Raw genomic sequence first — 7,138 nt, 5'->3', positions numbered from 1 at the left:
CCCCGCACCTGGAGAGGTCTTGGGGGAGGGGCCCCGGGACTTAGGTGTCCCCAGCCCCCCCCCCCCGACAACCTCATCCCGCGTCTATGTCAGCCGCGGGTATGTGCGGGGCGAACCCTCCCCGGTCCCCGCCACCACAGGCGAGCAAGCCCGCCGATGGCGCGGAAAGAGAGGGCCCGCCCCCGTCTTCCTCCTCCCCGGCTATTCGCCCTCTTTGGGAAGCTGGTCCCCCCCCCACCCCCGGCACCACCAGCGGGCAAGCCCGCCGGCGCCGGGGAAGGAGAGGGCCCATCCGCATCCCTCCTGTTATTTTCTCCGTCGGAGGCGTGCCCCCCCCCGATTTCCGCCACCACAGGCGAGCAAGCTCGCCGATGGCAGGAAAAGAGGGTGCCCGTCCTCGTCCTCTGTTTCTCTCCCTCCTTCTTCCCCCTCTGAGAGCCGGGAATTTCTCCCGGCCCTCTCTCTCTCTCTCTCCGCCTCCTCCTTCTGCAAGAGGACTCTCTCGCAAAAGGAGGAGAACGCTCCCCACCTTCCTTTTGCTCAAAGAGATATGCAATTGCGTATCCAATTTTGTCAATGAGCACAACAAATGATCAGAGCTGAACCAAATTTTTTCAATTTTATCATGTTCTCTGATGAGTCGACATTTAAAAATAATGGTAAGCTAAATAGGCATAATTGTCATTTTTAAAGATATAAGACAGGCAGTAAGAGCCAACTTGCGGATGACAGTGCGTTATCCTAACGAAACTAAATTTTTCGTTAGGATTAAGTATCTGTGCACAAGGCACCAAATATTTACTTATTTCCGTAGGGGGGTGAAAGGGTTATTGAAATTAAATCTCAAATATGAGATTATTTCATATTTTAAATCTTGGCCGTGACCAAGTAAAATATTTGGTGCCTTGTGCACAGATACTTAATCCTAACGAAAAATTTAGTTTCGTTAGGATAACGCACTGTCATCCGCGAGTTGGCTCTTACTGCCGGTCTTATATCTTTAAATTTATATTTATATTACAGAGCCTTGTTAAACTCTTAATTTATAAAAAACCACTCCTCAATGTTTAAAGTCGACCAGACTGGCAATAATTTATTATAAATAATTATTTGAAATACAACAACAACGTTTCGGCTGTCATTGCAGCCCTTTTCAAGTACATCTATAAAAAGTTCAATCAAAATAATTATAATTTAATACACTTATTCGCAACAATTAATTATACATTTAAATACAAAAATGTGTTACATACCAAATTTAAAACAGTAAATCAACTTCTATGCAAACTACCGACAATGTTAACGCTTGTTTTGATGAACAATGTAAGACTGACAGAAGTAAGCACATATTAAATAGATGTTAACTGTTCACAAGAATCTTAGTCACTAAGCGTTAAGAAGATAGAGACGAAACTAAATGTGTCTTTCGTAATTTAAATCGTCATAATAAAGTCAAATAAATAAAAATAAATAAATAGGTGGATATAAAAATAAAAATAAAATTAAAAGTAAAAATAAATATAAAACGACTTAAATAACGTCAAGAACACGATCATAAATCCCACTGAAATTCTCCGTATCTTTCTGTAAATTAATACTTTTTCCTTGTTTTTTTATGTAAAACATTTCTGCAATTTCTCTTTTTCTTGTCTGTTTTTCCTCATGCAGAATCACCGGAGAATCCCAACGGAACTCATGATCGTTGCAAGTCCGATGTAAACTAATGACAGAATGCAATGTCTTGTCTTTTTTTATGTTATTTCTATGTTCTTTAATGCGCGTTTCTAAATGTCTCTTTGTCTGTCCTATATAAGCCGAATCGCAATTCGCACAATCAATTTTATAAACAACATCAGTTCTTTTTAAGTTTTCGATCCCATCTTTACCTCTTTTTATCAACGTGTCCAATTTTTTTGGGACAGTATACAAAGCATCAATTCCACTTTTATTGATGCAACGCGTAATATTTTGCTAAGATCTTTAATGTAAGGTAACACAATGCAATTTCGCGTATCCCCTATTGTTATTTTAGGTACGTCGATGATATTTTTTCAATTATTCCGAAAGGAAAAATTGAGGATATGCTTCGTGTGTTCAATGGTTTCCACACTCGACTTAAGTTTACGTTCGAACTAGAGAAAAATCGTTCTCTGAGTTTTTTGGATACGAACGTTATACGTATCGGTGGTAGATTGACGACTAATTGGTACCGAAAGCCTACGTTTTCAGGCCGCTATATTAATTTTCTGTCAAATCATCCTATGAGATATAAAATTAGCGTGATTACAAGCCTAGTTGATAGGGCTATTTTACTCGCTGACCCTATTTTTCATAAAGAAAATATTAATTTAATCAAAAGAATCCTTATTAATAATTGTTACCCGTTAACAATTATTAACAAAAACATCAATAAAAGACTTCGAGCGATTAAATTTGGCAGTAATCTCAACTCGCCCAATCGAAATAAATTTGATACGCGAAATTGCATTGTGTTACCTTACATTAAAGATCTTAGCGAGAATATTACGCGTTGCATCAATAAAAGTGGAATTGATGCTTTGTATACTGTCCCAAAAAAATTGGACACGTTGATAAAAAGAGGTAAAGATGGGATCGAAAACTTAAAAAGAACTGATGTTGTTTATAAAATTGATTGTGCGAATTGCGATTCGGCTTATATAGGACAGACAAAGAGACATTTAGAAACGCGCATTAAAGAACATAGAAATAACATAAAAAAAGACAAGACATTGCATTCTGTCATTAGTTTACATCGGACTTGCAACGATCATGAGTTCCGTTGGGATTCTCCGGTGATTCTGCATGAGGAAAAACAGACAAGAAAAAGAGAAATTGCAGAAATGTTTTACATAAAAAAACAAGGAAAAAGTATTAATTTACAGAAAGATACGGAGAATTTCAGTGGTATTTATGATCGTGTTCTTGACGTTATTTAAGTCGTTTTATATTTATTTTTACTTTTAATTTTATTTTTATTTTTATATCCACCTATTTATTTATTTTTATTTATTTGACTTTATTATGACGATTTAAATTACGAAAGACACATTTAGTTTCGTCTCTATCTTCTTAACGCTTAGTAACTAAGATTCTTGTGAACAGTTAACATCTATTTAATATGTGCTTACTTCTGTCAGTCTTACATTGTTCATCAAAACAAGCGTTAACATTGTCGGTAGTTTGCATAGAAGTTGATTTACTGTTTTAAATTTGGTATGTAACACATTTTTGTATTTAAATGTATAATTAATTGTTGCGAATAAGTGTATTAAATTATAATTATTTTGATTGAACTTTTTATAGATGTACTTGAAAAGGGCTGCAATGACAGCCGAAACGTTGTTGTTGTATTTCAAATAATTATTTATAATAAATTATTGCCAGTCTGGTCGACTTTAAACATTGAGGAGTGGTTTTTTATTAATTATTACTGGCAACCTTAAGGATTATTATTTATCTTAATTTATAATTGTCATTATTGGTCAGATGTTAATCCCCATTGGCATAGACCAATAGATAATCAGAATCGTTGGAGTGTTAATGTTTGGTGCGGGATTGTGAATGGGTATTTGATTGGTCCCTATTTCTTTGACGGAAATATCAACGGGGAAAACTTTTTGGCATTTCTTAGAGATGACTTACCACAATTATTTGAAAACGTTGACCTGCAAACACGCCAGAGGTTATGGATACAACTCGATGGCGCACCACCTCACTATACAAGATGTGTGAGAGATTACCTGAATGAAACGTATAATGGCAGATGGATTGGACAAGATGCATCCGTCGCGTGGCCTCCACGATCTCCTGATTTGACGTCGCCCGACTTTTTCTTATGAGGATATCTGAAAAATGTCGTGTATGAGCAAACGCCTACAACGAGAGAAAATATGATAGAAAGGATACGAGAAGCTTGCAGAAGGATAACGCGCGATATGTTACTCAAGACAGTAAGACATTTCCAAGATAGATTGACATTATGTATCCAAGCCAATGGAGACAACTTCGAACAATTGATTCGATAAATTTTTTTGACTGGATCATTCTCGATTTTGCCTTCGGTGGCAGGATTCTTCTTGATCTTACTTTAGTTGACAGAACAATCAACGATCTTGCTTTGACTGGCTGGATCATGTTCGTATCTTGCCTTAACTGGCTGGATCGTGTTCGTATCTTGCCTTGACTGGCTGGATCCGTGTTCGTATCTTGCCTTGACTGGCTGGATCGTGTTCGTATCTTGTCTTTACTGGATGGATCGTGTTTGTATCTTGTTTTGACTGGCTGGATCGTGTCCGGATCTTGTCTTGACTAGCTGGATCATGCTTGGACTTTGCCCTGATTGGTCGGTGCATGTAAAATAAGACTATCGGAAAATGAATATTTTAAGAAATATATATATATATATATTTTTTTACAATTTAATTTTAAAGCAAAAGTTATAATATATATGTAACATATATTACATAATTTAAATCAACCGGGGTTAGGGTGCCGTCACATGAGGCGTAACTTGCGTTAAGCGTAACCTGCGTATTCTAGTGTAATCTAGTGATTTAACGTATAAGACGGGCAACAAGAGCCAAATCGCGGATGACAATGCGTTATCCTAACGAAACTAAATAATTTTCCGTTAGAATTAAATACCGGTGCACAAGGCACCAAATTTTTACTTGGACACGGCCAAGATTTTAAATATGAAATAATCTCATATTTGAGATTTAATTTCAATACCCCCTTTTAACCCCCCTACGGAAAATAAATAAATGAATGCAAGAGAAAAATATAGATCCGAAAATCGCTGAATCGGGAATCGAACCCGAGACCTTTCGCTTGCCGGGCGACTGCTCTTCCAGCTGAGCTATTCAGATCCTTTCGATTCTATACTTAGTATCTTCTATTCTATAGTATAGAATCGAAAGGATCTGAATAGCTCAGCTGGAAGAGCAGTCGCCCGGCAAGCGAAAGGTCTCGGGTTCGATTCCCGATTCAGCGATTTTCGGATCTATATTTTTCTCTTGCATTCATTTATTTATTTTCCGTAGGGGGGTTAAAAGGGGGTATTGAAATTAAATCTCAAATATGAGATTATTTCATATTTAAAATCTTGGCCGTGTCCAAGTAAAAATTTGGTGCCTTGTGCACCGGTATTTAATTCTAACGGAAAATTATTTAGTTTCGTTAGGATAACGCATTGTCATCCGCGATTTGGCTCTTGTTGCCCGTCTTATACGTTAAATTTATATTTATATTACAGAGCCTTGTTAAAACTCTTATACTAGTGATTTAATAAAAGATACGCCGTGGTTACGCTATTCTGAAGGACGGCATTCACATAGAACGTATTGCGCAGAACGTGTAACTAATACAATTAATCGTAGATTAGAGTTTCCGTTGTATGCTTTAACAGAAATGCTAAATAGGACTTGTGATTGGTTTTCGTAACCTACGCGTCCCAAATAATACGCTTCATGGGGAACCGATGCTTTGAGTTCCGTAAAACGCGCACATTTAAAATGGCTAGCAAAGTGACAAGATAAAAGATAAACGATAAACGATAAAAGATAAAAGATAAACGAAATATATAAGGTTTGTTCTTTATTGCTACACTGAGTTCATACTGCACTGCACTGAACGGAACTAGTGCAAGCAGGACATGTTATTTGTGAGCAAGTATAAAGAACGCGTCAGTGTAATAATCAACATGGCGATGATCTTAAATGATTTATTTGATTCTTCTGATGATGAAGAAAATAATATGTTGTTTCCATTTCAACCTATTATGCGTAACGATGACGATGGTATGTATTTTATATGCAATATATTATTATATTATAAAAAAATTAATTTTTTTTTTAAATTAATTTAATCTAATGTAAACTAACCTAGTAAGTATAATTTTTTATTTGTAGATTTTTATGAGTTACACATGTTACATCCAATTTACAAACAATAAATAAACCTAGCTGTTTAGCTACCTAACTACTTAAATAGATTATTATTCCCATTTTTTAAATATTTAATAAGTTTATTTAATATTTATAATTTGTTGTGATTATACTTTATTTATATTTATGTTTTCGGCCATTTTTACTTACTCGGTCCTTGCACTGCACTGCCTGACCCTGCTTCAGACCTAGGGCAGCGAGTACACTGAACTATCCCACACAACACATGTACGTCCTTTGGACGTCCAATATATGTCCTCACATGTCCCCCATTCGTGGGACGTCCAAAGTACGTTATTCGGACGTCCGATATATGTCCTCACATGTCCCCATTTGTGGGACGTCCAAAGTACGTTAGTCGGACGTCCTGTTAAAATTTCAACTGCGATGGACAGTTGTAGGACTTTAAAAAGACATATTCCGGACATCTTACAATATATCGAGTATATGTATACCCTGTAGTTGAAAACTTAATTTTTATCGATAACATTTGTTTAATACATATAAATTTTGGTTGTGTCTTTTTATATCCAAAATAAGACGTTTATTTTATGTCCTGTAGACATCCTCCGTTTAGTTCTGTGAGGACGTCTGAGCTGAAGATTCTAATTCTATTATTATTATTAATTATAATTTTCTTACAATAATTTTTATTTTTTACAATTTTTTTTAGAGTGACTTTTAATCCTGATAATTTTAGGCGCTAGTGCGCAATGCGCTGCGCATGTCCTGGTCGGCCGGGTTTTCACGTGTCACAACATGTTTCGTGCTCGTGCTCTCGTGTGCCGCTCGTATCTCTCATACCTCGTGTTATTGAACAAAGAGATATTTATTGCAGAGAATATATAGAAAAGTCTTAGTGAAAATATCAATAATACCGGATTCTGTGTAAGTCAGTGACGCACCGCCAAAATACTACTGAATGACAACAATCATAACCTCAGATTTTACAGTTTGTGTTGATTAAAAATTTTCTATGATAAAATTTTCATAGATGTAAAAATTGAACTATATAACGTACTCTAGAATTCTGAAAACAGTAATGCATGGGTTATTTTCATATTTTACTACTCTAGAAATGATAAAGGAATTTAAATTGACAAAAAACACTGAAAGTTTATAAAAATTTACACATAATTGTATACGTTAACTTTGAACACTTTAATTGGAGT

At 36.0% G+C, this 7,138-nt stretch overlaps 1 long non-coding RNA gene across 1 annotated transcript; it reads left to right on the top strand.

Annotated features, from left to right (window-relative positions):
• The first annotated feature begins 5,633 nt into the window (after positions 1-5,633).
• On the top strand, positions 5,634-6,009 carry LOC114940169 (uncharacterized). Its single transcript, XR_003821392.2, has 2 exons — positions 5,634-5,819; positions 5,931-6,009. It is a non-coding gene; the product is annotated as an uncharacterized LOC114940169 (long non-coding RNA).
• The last annotated feature ends 1,129 nt before the right edge of the window (positions 6,010-7,138 follow it).

This window comes from Nylanderia fulva, unplaced genomic scaffold, assembly GCF_048542155.1.
Source record: "Nylanderia fulva isolate GAGA-0341 unplaced genomic scaffold, ASM4854215v1 Scaffold234, whole genome shotgun sequence".
In the NCBI taxonomy this organism is placed as follows: Eukaryota; Metazoa; Arthropoda; class Insecta; order Hymenoptera; family Formicidae; genus Nylanderia; species Nylanderia fulva.
The sequence above is the reverse complement of the archived record's forward strand: the minus strand, read 5'-3'. Positions and strand labels throughout refer to the sequence as shown.